This window comes from Hylobates moloch, unplaced genomic scaffold (assembly GCF_009828535.3).
Source record: "Hylobates moloch isolate HMO894 unplaced genomic scaffold, HMol_V3 SCAFFOLD_6, whole genome shotgun sequence".
Classification (NCBI taxonomy): domain Eukaryota; kingdom Metazoa; phylum Chordata; class Mammalia; order Primates; family Hylobatidae; genus Hylobates; species Hylobates moloch.
In genome coordinates, this window is record NW_026652281.1 from 84,090,091 (window position 1) to 84,107,281 (window position 17,191).

Consider the following 17,191-nt stretch of genomic DNA (forward strand, 5'->3'; position numbering starts at 1 on the left):
TAGGACTACAAGCATGTGCCATTATGCCTGGCTAATTTTTGTACTTTTTGTAGAGACGGAGTTTCCCCATGTTGCCTAGACTGGTCTTGAACTCCTTGGCTCAAGCAATCCACCTACCTTGGCTTCCCAAAATGGTGGGATTACCAGCATGAGCCACCACACCCAATCAACAACAATTTCTTAATGTCATTGAATATCTAGTCATTATTCAAAATGCCCAGATTTTCTCCTACATGTTTTTATCAAATCAGGAAGTTAAACAAGGTTCATGCAGAAGTAGAGAAACCATCTGTGCTGTACACATCTGTGCTGTACAGTTGTGTGGATTTTTCAGATTGTATCCCAATGGAGTTAACATGTTACATGTTACTATGTTCCTAGAATCAAAATTCTTTTTTTCTGGAGACAGAGTCTCGCTCTGTCACCCAGGCTGTAGTGCAGTGGTGCGATCTCTACTCACTGCAACCTCCGCCTCCCAAGTAGCTGGGATTACAAGCACACGCTGCCACGCCCAGCTAATTTTTTTGTATTTTAGTAGAGACGGGGTTTCACCATGTTGGCCAGGCTGGTCTCGAACTCCAGAGCTCAGGCAATTTACCCACCTCGGCCTCCCAAAGGGCTGGGATTACAGACATGAGCCACCGCACCCAGCCACAGAATCAGAATTCTTTTGTGCGTGGTGGGAGTGGGAATATCAAGAATATTTCCTAGGTGTTGCTGTATGTTTCAGCTCATTAGGTGATGTAGTTTAAGTTGTCTCTCTTCTGTGATATTAAAATTGATCAGTAGGTTCAATTTTCCTCAGCATAGATCATCTATTACAGTATTCTCTAATGGTTAGGAGGTATGAATGACTACTCTCAGACCCATTATTTCAACAGGAGTTGCAAAATTGTGACACACTAAATCTATCACTCTACTGCAGGTATAATTAGCTAAATTTTCTGTTAAAAAAAGGAACTGCCATCCTCAGTTCTTTAGTCACCTGCAGTATAGTTGAGACAGGCAAGATAAATACTTGATTTCCCCACCCCCGCCCCCATTTCCCACCATTTTTTGTGAGCATTCAAACACTTAACAGTCTGATTTTACAGTTACATTTTTATGTAATGTACTAATTGCAAATGAGTAAAGCAGGCCTAGTGGCCGTGAGATGTAATAAAACTTATTTTCTTTAAAAGTATTCCATGATGTAAAACCTAATTTTCATTGAGAAACAGGTAGAAAATAATATTGCATAATTTAAACCTCTTAATTCTGGATTGATATGACTTTTGCTACAACATTTTCATTATTGACATATAATTTTCAAAGTTAAAAATATTTAGTGCCCAAATACACTGTGGATTTTACTGACTTAAAACCACAAATTTAACCTTTTATCTAGTAAATTTTTTATGAATCTAAGATTCTAGGTACTTGAATATGCTTTGTATGTTTTGGTTGGGAGGACAGGGGAGAATTTAAGAAAAGAAAACATTATTTTTAGTGTGGTTTATCTGGTATGCCAAATCACATGAAAACCTCAATTAAGGTGTTGACAACATTGCAATGGAAGTTGTCTTAGAAACTTGCTTTTCAAGATGAGAACATTCTATACTTATAGGTTCATTTTTTAATCTTATTTTTGTTACATACACACATCCAAACTTTTGTTTCTTACGATTCCTTTTTAGGAAAAATCTATCTTAATGAAGTTTTAGAAATGTACTTGTAGTTCAATAGTATGAGACTTCCTTAAACAATACTGACTTTGCATTTAAGTAAGCCGCCACCAGGGCTGCTGCTACCCATCTGCACAAGCAAAGGGAATGAAGAAGAAATAAGTCTTTCCTACACATGCAAAAGCTGAGGGAATTCATTACCACTGGAATGGCCCTACATGAAATTCTTAAAGGAGTCCTACATTTGGAAGCATAAAGACAGTATCTACCATCATGAGATCACACAAAATATAAAACTCACTGGTAGCTCAGACACACAAATAAAAAAGAGAAAGGACTCAAATGTTACCAGTAAATGTTACCAGTACAGAAAACCACCATATCTCATTGATAAACAATAAGAGATAAAGAAAGGACAAAGGATACGTATGCAAAACAACCAGAAAACAATTCATAAAATGAAAGGAATAGGCCAGGTGCAGTGACTCACTCCTGTAATCCCATCATTTTGGGAGACTGAGGCAAGCAGATTACTTGAGCTTAGGAGTTTGAGACCAATCTACGCAACATGGTGAAACCTTGTCTCTATCAAAAGTAAAAATTAGCCAGGCGTGGTGGCACATGCCTGTGATCCCAGCTACTCAAGAAGCTGAGGTAGGAGAATCACTTGATCCTGGGAGGCAGAGGTTGCAGTGAGCTGAGGTAATGCCACTGCACTTCAGCCTGGGTAACAGAGTGCAGACCTTGTCTGGGAAAAAAAAAAAAAAAATAGGAGAGTCGCTTCCAAGATGGCCGACACTTCTGGTCTGCAGCTCCCAGCGAGATCGACGCAGAAGACGGGTGATTTCTGCATTTCCAACTGAGGAACCTGGTTCATCGCATTGGGACTGGTTGGACAGTGGGTGCAGCCCAAGGAGGGCAAGCTGAAGTAGGGCAGGGTGTCACCTTACCCAGGAAGTGCAAGGGATCAGGGGATTTCCTTTCCTAGCCAAGGGAAGCCATGACAGACTGTACCTGGAGAAACAGTACACTCCTGACCAAATACTGTGCTTTTCCCATGATCTTAGCAACTGGCAGACCAGAAGATACCCTCCTGTGCCTGGCTCAGCAGGTCCCACACCCACGGAGTGTTGCTCACTGCTAGCACAGCAGTCTGAGATCAACCTGCGATGCTGCAGCTTGATGGGGAGAAGAGCGTCTGCCATTGCTGTGGCTTGAGTAGCTTACAGTGTAAACAAAGCAGCCTGGAAGCTCGAACTGGGAGGAGCTCACTGCAGCTCAGCAAGGACTACTGCCACTAGATTCCACCACTGGGGGCAGGGCATAGCAGAACTAAAGGCAGCAGATAGCTTCTGCACACTTAAACATCCCTGTGTGACAGCTCTGAAGAGAGCAGTGGTTCTCTCAGCATGGCGTTCGAGCTCCAAGAACGGACAGACTTCCTCCTCAAGTGGGTCCCTGACCCCCGTATAGCCTGACTAGGAGACACCTCCCAGCAGGAGCCGACAGACACCTCAAACACGCAGGTGCCCCTCTGGGACGAAGCTTCCAGAGGAAGGATCAGGCAGCAATATTTGCTGTTCTGCAGCCTTCGCTGTTGATACCCAGGCAAACAGGGTCCGGAGTGGACCTCCAGCAAACTCTAACAGACCGGCAGCTGAGGGGCCTGACTACTAGAAGGAAAACTAACAAACAGAAAGGAATAGCATCAACATCAACAAAAAGGACATCCACACCAAAACCCAATCTGTAGGTCACCAACATCAAAGACCAAAGGTAGATAAAACCACAAAGATGGGGAGAAACCAGAGCAGAAAAGCTGAAAATTTCAAAAACCAGAGCACCTCTTCTCCTTCAGAGGATTGCAGCTCCTCACCAGCAAGAGAACAAAATTGGACGAAGAATGAGTTTGACAAGTTGACAGAAGTAGGCTTCAGAAGGTCGTTAATAGCAAACTTCTCCGAGCTAAAGGAGCATGTTCTAACCCATCGCAAGGAAGCTAAAAACCTTGAAAAAAGGTTAGGCGAATGGCTAACTAGAATGAACAGTGTAAAGAAGACCGTAAATGACTTGATGGAGCTGCAAAACCATGGTATGAGAACTTTGTGACGCATGCACAAGCTTCAATAGCTGATTCGGTCAAGTGGAACAAAGGGTATCAGTGATTGAAGATCAAATTAATGAAATAAATTGAGAAGACAAGGTTAGAGAAAAAAGAGTGAAAAGAAACAAACAAAACCTCCAAGAAATATGGGACTATGTGAAAAGACCAAATCTACGTTTGATTGGTGTACCTGAAAGTGATAGGGAGAATGGAACCAAGTTGGAAAACACTCTTCAGCATATTATCCAGGAGAACTTCCCCAACCTAGCAAGGCAGGCCAACATTCAAATTCAAGAAATACAGAGAATACCACAAAGATACTCCTCGAGTAGAGCAACCCCAAGACACGTAATTGTCAGATTCACCAAGGTTGAAATGAAGGAAAAAATGTTAAGGGCAGCCAGAGAGAAAGGTCGGGTTACCGACAAAGGGAAGCCCATCAGACTAACATCTGATCTCTCAGCAGAAAACCTACAAGCCAGAAGAGAGTGTGGGCCAGTATTCAACATTCTTAAAGAATTTTCAACCCAGAATCTCATATCCAGCCAAGCTAAGCTTCATAAGTGGAGGAGAAATAAAATTCTATACAGACAAGCAAATGCTGAGAGATTTTTTCACCACTAGGCCTGCCTTACAGGAGCTCCTTAAGGAAGCACTAAACATGGAAAGGAACAACCAGTACAAGCCACTGCAAAAACATGCCAAATGGTAAAGACCATCAATGCTAGGAAGAAACTGCATCAATTAACAGGCAAAATAACCAGTGAGCATCATAATGACAGGATCAAATTCAGACATAACAATATCAATCTTAAATGTAAATGGGCTAAATGCCCCAGTTTAAAGACACAGACTGGCAAATTGGATAGAGTCAAGATCCACTGATGTGCTGTATTCAGGAGACCTGTCTCATGGGCAGAGATGCACATAGGCTCAAAATAAAGGGATGGAGGAAGATCTACCTAGCAAACGGAATGCAAAAAAAAAAAAAGCAGGGATTTCAGTCCTGGTCTCTGATAAAACAAACTTTAAACCAACAAAGATCAAAAGAGACAAAGAGGCCACTACATAATGGTAAAGGGATCAATTCAACAAGAAGAGCTAACTATCCTATACACATATGCACCAATACAGGAGCACCCAGATTCATAAAGCAAGTCCTTAGAGACCTACAAAGAGACTTAGACTCCCACGCAATAATAATGGGAGACTTTAACACCCCACTGTCAATATCAGACAGATCAACAAGACAGAAGGTTAACAAGGATATCCAGGACTTGAACTCAGCTGTGGACCAAGCAGACCTAATAGACATCTACAGAACTCTCCACCCCAAATCAACAGAATATACATTCTTCTCAGCACCACATCACACTTATTCTAAAATTGACCACATAATTGGAAGTAAAGCACTCCCACAGAAATACAAACTACCATCAGAGAATACTATAAACACATCTATGCAAAAAAAAACTAGAAAATCTAGAAGAAGTGGATAAATTCCTGGACACATACACCCTCCCAAGACTAAACCAGGAAGAGGTTGAATCTCTGAATAGACCAATAGCAGGCTCTGAAATTGAGGCAATAATTAATAGCCTACCAACCAAAAAAAGTCCAGGACTAGACGGACTCACAGCCGAATTCTACCAGAGGTACAAGGAGGAGCTGGTACCATTCCTTCTGAAACTATTCCAATCAATAGAAAAAGAGGGAATCCTCCCTAACTCATTTTATGAGGCCAGCATCATCCTGATACCAAAGCCTGGCAGAGTCATAACAAAAAAAGAGAATTTTATGCCAATATCCCTGATGAACATCAGTGTGAAAATCCTGAATAAAATACTGCAAACCATCTCATGCCAGTTAGAATGTCGATCATTAAAAAGTCAGGAAACAACAGGTGCTGGAGAGGATGTAGAGAAATAGGAACACTTTGACACTGTTGGTGTGAGTGTAAGTTAGTTCAACCATTGTGGAAGACGGTGTGGCGATTCCTCAAGGATCTAGAACTAGAAATACCATTTGACCCAGCAATCCCATTACTGGGTATATACCCAAAGATTATAAATCATGCTACTATAAAGATACATGCACATGTATGTTTATTGTGGCACTGTTCACAATAGCAAAGACTTGGAACCAACCCAGATGTCCATCAGTGATAGACTGGATTAAGAAAATGTGGCATATATACACCATGGAATACTGTGCATCCATAAAAAAGGATGAGTTCATGTCCTTTGCAGGGACATGGATGAAGCTGGAAATCATCATTCTAAGCAAACTGTCACAAGGACAGAAAACCAAACACCACATGTTCTCACTCATAGGTGGCAGTGGAACAATGAGAACACATGGACAGGGGGTGGGGAACATCACACACCAGACCCTGTGGCAGGGTGGGGGACTGTGGGAGGTATAGCATTAGGAGAAATACCTAATGTAAATGACAAGTTGATGGGTGCAGCCAGCCAACGTGGCACATGTATACCTATGTAACAGACCTGCACGTTGTGCACATGTACCCTAGAACTTAAAGTATAATTTAAAAAAAAAGGAATAATTCATCACCTATCAAATATAACCTTGATTGTAAATGGCTTAAATTTTCCACTTAAAAATATAGACTGGCTAGTCCATGCATTGTGGCTCACCCCTGTAATCCCAGCGCTTTGGGAGGCCAAGGTGGGTGGATCATGAGGTCAGGAGATCAAGACCATCCTTGCCAACATTCTGAAACTCTGTCTCTACTAAAATACAAAAAGTTAGCTGGGCATGTTGGTACATACCTGTAGTCCCAGCTACTCAGGAGGCTGAGGCAGGAGAATCGCTTGAACCCGGGAGGCGGAGGTTGAGTGAGCCAGGATCACGCCACTGCTCTCCAGCCTGGCGACAGAACAAGACTCCATCTCAAAAAATATGTGTGTGTGTGTGTGTGTGTGTGTGTGTGTGTGTGTGTGTGTGTACATATATATGTATATATATGTGTGTATATATATGTATATATGTATACACACACATACGTTTTTAGACTGGCTAAATGGATTCTTTTAAATGACCTACCTAACTTTATGCTGCGTACACAACACTCACTTCACCTGTAACAACATGTATAGACTGAAAGCTAAGGGTTGAAAAGAGATATTCCATGAAAACAGAAACCAAAAATAAGCAAGAGTTCTTATACTTACATTCCATGAAAGGTAATTGAACAAAAAAGAGACATATAAGGTCTTTATATAATAATAAGGAGAACAATTCAGCAAGATAATGTAATCTTAATATATACGCATCTAACAGTGGAGTACCCAGATACATAAAGAAAATATTATTATATCTAAAGGCAGAGATAGACTCTGTCTTAATCCATTTGTGTTGCTATAAAGGAGTGCCTGAAGCTGTGTAATCTGTAATGGAAAGGGGTTTATTTGGCTTACAAATCTTCATGCTTTACAAGAAACATGGTGCCAGCATTTGCTTCTGGTAAAAGGCTCAGACTGCTTCCACTTGTGGTGGAAGGTGAAAGGGAGCTGATAACGCACAGAGATCGTGTAACAAAAGATAGGACATGAGAGAGAGAGGGAAGTACCAGTCTGTTTTTAACAGCAGGATCTCGAGGATATTTTTATGGAAATAAATACAGAACTCAGTCATTACCATGAGGGTGGCACCAAGACATTCATAAGGGGTCTGCCCCCATGATCCTCACACTTCCTCTTAGGCCCACTTCCAACATTGTGAATCAGATGTCAACATGCTTTCTAAACTGTAATAGACTCCATCCAGTACATTAATAGTTCAGCACTTCAACATCACACTCTCACTGTTGCACAGATCATCTAGACAGTCAATAAAGAAACATTGGATATAAACTGTACATTAGACCAAATAGGCCTAACAGACATTTACAAAACATTTTATCCCACAGCTACAGAATACATATTTTTCTCATCAGAATGTGATTACTTTTCCAGGACAGACCAGATGTTAGGCCACATTAAAAAAAAACAAATTTTTAAAAATTGGCATCATATCAAGCATCTTCTTATGCCACAATGGAATACACCTAGAAATCAATGACAAGAGGATCTTTGGAAACTGTACAAGTACATGGAAATAAAACAACATGCTCTTGATCAACCATTTACTCGATAAATTAAGGCAGGGCATGGTGGCTCATGCCTGTAATCTCAGCACTTTGGGACTGAGCCGCAGTGAGCCATGATTGCACTATTGTACTACAGCCCGGGCAGCAAAGCAAAAGCTGGTCTCCAAAAAAAAAAAACAAAAGAGAAGATGAAAAAAAGGTGAAAGAGTCTGCCCAATATAAGACCTGAAGTAGGGCAGGTGTCGTGGCTCACACTTATAATCCCAGCACTTTGGGAGGCCGGGGTGGGCGGATCACTTGCGATCAGGAGTTTGGAACCAGTCTCGCCAACATAGTGAAACTTCATCTCTACTAAAAATATAAAAATTAGTTGGGCGTGACTGCGGGCACCTGTAATCTCAGGTACTTCGGAGGCTGAGGCAGGAGAATTGCTCGAACCTGGGAGGCAGAGGTTGCAGTGAGCTTTGTGCCACCACACTGTGTGACAGAGTGAGACTCATCTCAAAAAAAAAAAAAAAAAAAGACCTGAAGTAAGGCCGTGAAAGTGCAAGGGAACAGATGCAGTGGCTCACCCCTATGATCCCAGCAGTCTGAGAGTCCAAGTTGGGTGGATCACTTGAAGTCAGGAGTTCAAGACCAGCCTGGGCAACATGGCAAAACCCTGTCTTTACAAAAAAGTACTAAAAAATTAGCTGGACTTGGTGGCACACTCTTGCAGTCCCAGCTGCTTGGGAGGCTGAGATGGGAGGATTGCTTGAGCTCGGGAGGTTAAGGCTGCAGTGAGCAATGATTATGCCACTGCACTTTAGCCTGAGTGACAGAGTGAGACCCTGTCTCAAAAAAAAAAAAAAAGAAGGAAGTCCCTTGAGGCCAGGTGGTCAAAGCCACAATACACTATGATTGCAGCTGTGAATAGCAACTGCGCTCCACCTTGGACAACACAGACAGACTCTGTCTCTAAAACCAACAAAAAAACTTAGCAAGCCAAATCCAAGAACGCATCAAAAAGATAATACAACATGAACTAGTGAGATTTATCTCAGAAATACAAGGATGGTTCAACATATGCATATTAGTAGATTAAAAATAGATATCTCATGCTCATGGATCATAAGAATTATTATCATTATATGACCATATTTCCAAAAGCAGTCTACAAATTCAGTGTAATCTCTATCAAAATAACAATGGCATTTTTCACAGAAATAGGAAAAACAATCCTAAAATTTTTATGAATCAACAAAATATACCGAGTAGTCATAACAATACTGAGCAAAAAAAACAATTCTGGAAGTATCACATTGCCTGAGTTTAAAATGTGCTACAGACATATGCTACAAAGTTACAGTAACCAAAACAACATAGAACTAATATAAAAACAAACACAGACACAAAGACCAATGGAACAGAATAGAGAACCCAGAAATAATTCCACAGCCAACTGAATTTTGAGAAAGGCACCAAGATTATACATCATGGAATAGAAAAACTTTCTTTAATAAATAGTGCTGGGAAAACTGTACATCAGTATGAAAAAGAATGAAATTAGTCCCCCCACCATGATATACAAAAAATTAACTCAAAATGAATGACCCAAAACTATAAAATTACTAGAAGAAAACATAAGGGAAACACTCCAGGATATTGGTCTAGGCAATGATTTTATGGCTAGGAGTTCAAAAGCTCAAAAATAAACAAACAAACAAAAAGTTTCAAAAACAAAAGATAAATGGGACTATGTTACGCTAAAAAGCTTCTGCACCTCAAAGGAAACAGTCAGCGGAGTAAGAGGCAACCTGTATAATGAGAGAAAATATTTGGAAACTGTTCATTAGATAAGGGACAAATACCCATAATATACAATAAACTCAAAGAATTCAACAGTAAGAAAGCAAATAATCCTATTGAAAAGAGGGCAAAGGATCTGAGTAGACATTTCTCAAGAAAAGATGTATAAATGGCCAATAGGTTTATGAAAAAATGCTCAACATCTCTAATCATCAGTGAAATTTAAACTACAGTGAAATATCATCTCATTGTTATTCAAATGGCTGTTATCAAAAAGACCAAAAAAAAAACCTCAAACAAATCCTGCTGAGGATGCAGAGAAATGAGAACACTTATACATTGTTTGAAATGTAAATTAGTACAGCCATTATGGAAAACAGTATGAATGTTTCACACAAAAACTAAAAATGGAACTACCATACCATCCAGCAATCCCACCAATGGGTATTTATCCCAAGGAAAGGAAATCAGTATATTGAAGGGATATCTGTACCCCCATGATTATTGCAATAGTACTCAAAACAGGCAATATATGGAATCAGCCTGAGTGTCCTTCAGCTAATGAATGGAAAAAGTATGGCATATATACACAATGGAATCATATTCTGCCATAAAAAAAGAATGAAAGCCTGTTATTTGCATCAACATGTGTATAGAGGTCTTTATGTTAAGTGAATTAAGCCATGTACAGAAAGTCAAATATCACAAGGTCTCATTCATATATGGGAGCTAAAAGAGTTTATCTCGTAGAGATAATCAATAATAGTTACCAGAGGCAAAGTGTAGAGTGGGAGATGGAAAAAGGGTGGTTAATGCGTATAAATACGCAGTTAGAAGAAATAAGTTCTAACATTCGATAGCACATTAGGGTGACTATAGTTAACAACAGTATATTGTGTGTTTCAAAGTAGCTAGAAGACAAGAATTGAAGTATTCCTGACACACAAATAAATATTCAAGATGATAGATGTCCTAAATATCCTAGTTTGATCATTATATATTATACACATGTATCAGAGGCATTTGCTTAATCTGTTGTATAAAATGTATAGAAATTATCTTTGATGAGTGATCTTCCAGAAATTAAATTATATGAGGAAATTTTAAAATTTTAATTATTATAGTTGTGTTATATAGAACCCTGTTTCTGCTTTTGAAATCATTTCAGCAAACATTCAGAGTACCTGCCTCATGCAAAGGCTTCTCTGCTATTCGTTGTATGAGATATAAAGATGACAAGAAGTGCCATCAGCCATCAAAAACAATTTAGTTTACTGGGAGTAGCTGACAAGCCTAGCCATTATACGTGGCAGAATGAAATAAGTGCATATTAGTTACAAACTACTATGTAGCAATAACAGAGGTAATAGTAGGCAGTAGTCCCACTATCTTGGGACTGTCATGTCCTACAAATTTAGCTAAGAATTTGGCCAATTTTTAAAAAATGGTATACAGTTCTCATTGTACAGAATATATTCATTCCTTAGAACACTGTGTTAGTCCTTTTGTGTTGACATAAAGAAGTACCTGAGACTGGATAATTTATAAAGAAGGGGTTTATTGTGGCTCATGGTTCTCCATGCTTCTTCTGGGGAAGCCTTAGGAGGCTTCCACCAATGTTGGAAGGCAGAGGGAGAGCAAGCACATCATATTGTGAGACAGGAACCCGGGGGGGTGGGGGAATGCCAGGCTCCTTTAAACAATCGGCTCTTGAATGAACTCTGAACCATGTGGAGGGCGCCAAACCATTCATGAGGGGTCCACTCCCATTACCCAGATAGATACCTCCCACTAGGGCCTACCTCCAACATTAGGGCTCAGATTTTAACATGAGATTTGGAGGGGACAAATATCTAAACTATATCAGACATACAAAACTTTTGCAAACAATAAGCTTTAGCTGAAATTCTTAATATAAAGAGAGCTTCCTGTTGAAGAAAAAACAAGTAATATATATGAATTCTCAGTTTTTTTCTTTTTTAATATTTTTACTTCTTAATTTTTTTAAATAGTCAAATCTATGTGGCTTCTGACTTATCAACTATATGATTATAACAATTTATTTAACATCTTTTTTTGAACAATTATGTATGTTGTTTCTGGTTTTTTTAATTTTTATTTTATTTTTATTACTCTGGTGCCTGATTTTGTGGACATTGCTCATAATCTCACAAAGAGTTTCTGCATATGAAATAAATGGTTAAACAAGTATAAAGGTGTTTTTTGTTTGTTTGTTTTTTTTTTGAGACACAGTTTCACTCTTGTTGCCCAGGCTGGAGTGCAATCATGCGATCTTGGTTCATTGCAACCTCTGCCTCCTGGGTTCAAGAGATTCTCCTGCCTCAGCCCCCTGAGTAGCTGGGATTACAGGCACCCACCACCATGCCCAGCTAATTTTTGTATTTTTAGTAGAGACGGGGTTTCACCATGTTGGCAAAGCTGGGCTCGAACTCCCAACCTCAGGTGATCTGCCCACCTCAGCCTCCCAAAGTGCTGGGATTATAGGCATGAGCCATCGCGCAAGGCAAGATTTTTAAAGAGGTGAAACGCTTATCTTGCCCTGAAGAAAGGCTCATGAGAGTGCTTATTTCTCTCATTTTTGCCAACACTAGGTATTACCTTTTTTGAATTATCATTGGATGATTGGATCCAATCATTGATAATTGGAAAAAATTGTATTTCATTATGATTTTGATACGCATATCTTACATTATTGAAATGGAATTCCTTTTTCATATGTGAAAACCATTTCGGTTTTTTCTATTACTGATTTTTAGCTTTTCCTAAATTCTCTGCTTTGCAAATTCTGTTATTCTGACAACCAAGGCATTTATATACAACCACAGGCAATTCCGATTCATCTCTGCTACAGCTTTCCAAATAGTCTTCAAGGACTGAAGTTCTTTAATAGCCCATTCTTTATAGTAACCTGATCATGTCATTCAGATCATCTCACTTTCTTCGATAACCCACTTTAAGAAAATAAATTCTGGCTTTTAGTAACCCCACTCTTCCATGCACAGCAGAAATGGCCATCTGTTACCTAAAGTAGACTCTGTTATATTCCTTTATTCTTGCAAAAGAAACTCAACCTTATCTTTTCACCTCTTTTCATAACTAAAGAATAAGCATCTGCATTGAGGAAACAATGACTAAGTATCAGCATCCAGATTCTTGTCCAACAATGGAATATATTTATCATAAGGACAGCTGAGAATGAAGATTTTTATGGTTGAAACACTGCACACACATGGGAACATTCATATCCCTTGATATTCTTGATTTGAAGAATTTGATTTTAGACAACAGTGTATTTGAGGCAATGGATGGGATATTCATGCAGGCAACCAGTTTCAATTTGTCCCTAGAGCCTGAAAAACAGATCAAGGTCAGAGCCTAAAACGTCTAGGGTTCTTCCATATTGTTGAAGCCATGAAAATGGCTGAGCTTCAATAAGATGAACTTATAGTGGTAAAAACAGAAGGCTATTAACTCAATATTTATTTTATTTTATTTTGAGTTATTTAAAAGTAATATAATTAAGGTAAGAAACTAAAACAGTTCAAAAGTATATAAAGAAGAGGCAACTACTATCTTCATTTTCTTCTTCCCAAAGTGTTCTTTACAGATACATGCACGGCCGGGCGCGGTGGCTCACGCTTGTAATCCCAGCACTTTGGGAGGCCGAGGCGGGCGGATCACGAGGTCAGGAGATCGAGACCACGGTGAAACCCCGTCTCTACTAAAAATACAAAAAATTAGCCGGGCGTGGTGGCGGGCGCCTGTAGTCCCAGCTACTCGGAGAGGCTGAAGCAGGAGAATGGCGTGAACCCGGGAGGCGGAGCTTGCAGTGAGCCGAGATTGCGCCACTGCACTCCAGCCTGGGTGACAGAGCAAGACTTCGTCTCAAAAAAAAAAAAAAAAAAAAAAAGATACATGCACATTTTCCTTTTTTATCCAAACGGAATTGTGTATAGAATTGTGATTCTTTCTTAATTCAGATATGTTAGTATACTGACACATATGGATTGACCTGGGTTTTTGTTGTTGTTGTTTTGGGGGTTTTTGTTGTTGTCATTGTTGTTTGTTTTTTGTTTTTTGTTGTTTTTTTTTTAACGACAGAGTCTCACTCAGTCACCCAGGCTTGAGTGCAGTGTCGGGAGCTCAGCTCACCGAAACCTCTGCCTCCCAGGTTCAGGCAATTCTCTTGCTTCAGCCTCCATAGTAGCTGGAATTACAGGCATGCATCACCACACCCAGTTAATTTTTTTGTATTTTTAGTAGATACAGAGTTTCACCATGTTGGCCAGGCTGATCTTGAACTCTTGACCTCAAGTGATCTGCCCACTTGTGCCCCCCAGAACTGGGATAAAAAAAATAGATCCGTGGTATTATTCCATTACATACAGATTGTAAAACATTCATCTCTTGGTGAGTATTTGTGTATTTCTTTTGTTTGTTTGTTTGCAGCATTGCTCTGTTAAACCTTTTTATAAGTACATTTCAGCTGGACGTGGTGGCTCACGCCTGTAATCCCAGCACTTTGGGAGGCCAAGGCGGGTGGATCAACTGAGGTCAGGAGTTCGAGACCAGCCTGGCCAACATGGTGAAACCCTGACTCTACTAAAAATACAAAAATTAGCCGGGCATGAGGGCAGGCGCCTGTAATCCCAGCTACTCAGGAGGCTGAGGCAGGAGAATCACTTGAACCCGGGAGGTGGAGGTTGCAGTGAGCCAAGATTGCACCATTACACTCTAGCCTGGGGGATAAGAGTGAGAATAAGTACATCTCTATGTTCTTGTGCAATCCTACGAGTATTAGACAGTCCCTGCCTGTACTTTACAGTTTTATTTTTTTGCAAATCAAATGATATTTTATTTGATTTTGGAGTTGTTTTACTGTGCTTGTGGGCTATGTCCTACAGTGTTTTTTTCAGACAAAGTCTTGCTCTGTTGCCCAGGCTAGAGTGCAGTGGTGCCAACTCAGCTCACTGCAGGTTCAACTTTCTGGGTTCAAGTGATTCTCCCACTTCAGCCTCCCAAGTAGATGGGATTACAGGTGTGTGCCATCAACACCAGGCTAATTTTTAAACATTTTATAGAGACAGGATTTCTCCGTGTTGCCCAGACAAGTCTCGAACTCCTGGGCTCAAGTGATCTGTCCACGTTGGCCTCCCAAAGTGCTGAGATTACAGGTGTGATCCATTTGACCTGGCCTTAAGTGTTTTTGTAGTTAGCAGATCTTATTCTTTCATTTCTATATTTAGCACTCCCTTAAAGACCTCTTGTAAGTCTGGCATAGTGGGAATGAATTCCCTTAACATTTGCTTGTCTGAAAAGGATTTTGTTTCTCCTTAGCTTACAAGTTTTGTTTGGCAGAATATCAAATTCTTGGTTGGTTCTGCTCTTTAATTATCCTGAAAATAGGCCCCCAGTCTCTTCTTGCTTGTACGTTTCTGCTGAGAGGTCCACTGCTAGCTTAATGGGGTTTCCTTTGTATGTGACCTGCCCCTTCTCTCTAGCTGCTTTTTTCTTTCATCTTGGCCTTGGAGATTCTGATAACTATGTGTCTTGCGGATAGTCATCTTGTATAGTATCTCACAGGAATTATCTGAATATCTTAAATTTGCCTGTCAACCTCTCTAGCCAGATTGGGGGAAATCTTATGGGCTGCATCCTCAAATATGCTTTCCAAGTTGCTTTCAGCCTCCTACTGGCTCAGGAATGACAAGGTGTTGTACGTGTTGTTTCTTTATAAAAGCGCGTGTTTCTCGGAGGTTTTGTTCATTTTTTTTAATTCTTTTTTCTTTTTTTTTATTATTATACTTTAGGTTTTAGGGTACATGTGCACAATGTGCAGGTTTGTTATATATGTATCCATGTGCCATGTTGGTTTGCTGCACCCATTAACTCGTCATTCAGCATTAGGTATATCTCCTAATGCTGTCCCTGCCCCCCTCGTCATTCAGCATTAGGTATATCTCCTAATGCTGTCCCTGCCCCCTCCCCCCTCCCCCCACCCCACAACAGTCCCTGGAGTGTGATGTTCCCCTTCCTGTGTCCATGAGTTCTCATTGCTCAGTTCCCACCTATGAGTGAGAACATGCGGTGTTTGGTTTTTTGTCCTTGAGATAGTTTACTGAGAATGATGGTTTCCAGCTTCATCCATGTCCCTACAAAGGACGTGAACTCATCATTTTTTATGGCTGCATAGTATTCCATGGTGTATATGTGCCACGTTTTCTTTTATTTTATTTTATTTTATTTTATTATTATACTTTAGGTTTTAGGATACATGTGCACAATGTGCAGGTTTGTTACATATGTATCCATGTGCCATGTTGTTTTGCTGCACCCCTTAACTCGTCATTTAGCATTAGATATATCTCCTAATGCTGTCCCTCCCCCCTCCCCCCACCCCACAACAGTCCCCAGAGTGTGATGTTCCCCTTCCTGTCTCCATGAGTTCTCATTGTTCAGTTCCCACCTATGAGTGAGAACATGCGGCGTTTGGTTTTTTGTCCTTGCGATAGTTTACTGAGAATGATGTTTTCCAGTTTCATCTATGTCCCTACAAAGGACATGAACTCATCATTTTTTATGGCTGCATAGTATTCCATGGTGTATATGTGCCACATTTTCTTAATCCAGTCTATCGTTGTTGGACATTTGGGTTGGTTCCAAGTCTTTGCTATTGTGAATAGTGCCGCAATAAACATACGTGTGCATGTGTCTTTATAACAGCATGATTTATAGTCCTTTGGGTATATACCCAGTAATGGGATGGCTGGGTCAAATGGTATTTCTAGTTCTAGATCCCCGAGGAATCGCCACACTGACTTCCACAATGGTTGAACTAGTTTACAGTCCCACCAACAGTGTAAAAGTGTTCCTATTTCTCCACATCCTCTCCAGCATCTGTTGTTTCCTGACTTTTTAATGATGACCATTCTAACTGGTGTGAGATGGTATCTCACTGTGGTTTTGATTTGCATTTCTCTGATAGCCAGTGATGATGAGCATTTTTTCATGTGTTTTTTGTCTGCATAAATGTCTTCTTTTGAGAAGTGTCTGTTCATGTACTGTGCCCACTTTTTGATGGGGTTGTTTTTTTCTTGTAAATTTGTTTGAGTTCATTGTAGATTCTGGATATTAGCCCTTTGTCAGATGAGTAGGTTGCAAAAATTTTCTCCCATTCTGTAGGTTGCCTGTTCACTCTGATGGTAGTTTCTTTTGCTGTGCAGAAGCTCTTTAGTTTAATTAGATCCCATGTGTCAATTTTGGCTTTTGTTGCCATTGCTTTTGGTGTTTTAGACATGAAGTCCTTGCCCACGCCTATGTCCTGAATGGTATTGCCTAGGTTTTCTTGTAGGATTTTAATGGTTTTAGGTCTAACATGTAAGTCTTTAATCCATCTTGATTTAATTTTTGTATAAGGTGTAAGGAAGGGATCCAGTTTCAGCTTTCTACATATGGCTAGCCAGTTTTCCCAGCACCATTTATTAAATAGGGAATCCTTTCCCC

The 17,191-nt window shown here is 40.1% G+C and overlaps 1 protein-coding gene across 1 annotated transcript in view; it reads left to right on the plus strand.

Moving 5' to 3' along the window:
* Positions 1–17,191, plus strand: part of ITFG1 (integrin alpha FG-GAP repeat containing 1) — a 308,702-nt gene that overhangs the window by 33,536 nt on the left and 257,975 nt on the right. The window lies entirely within an intron of this gene.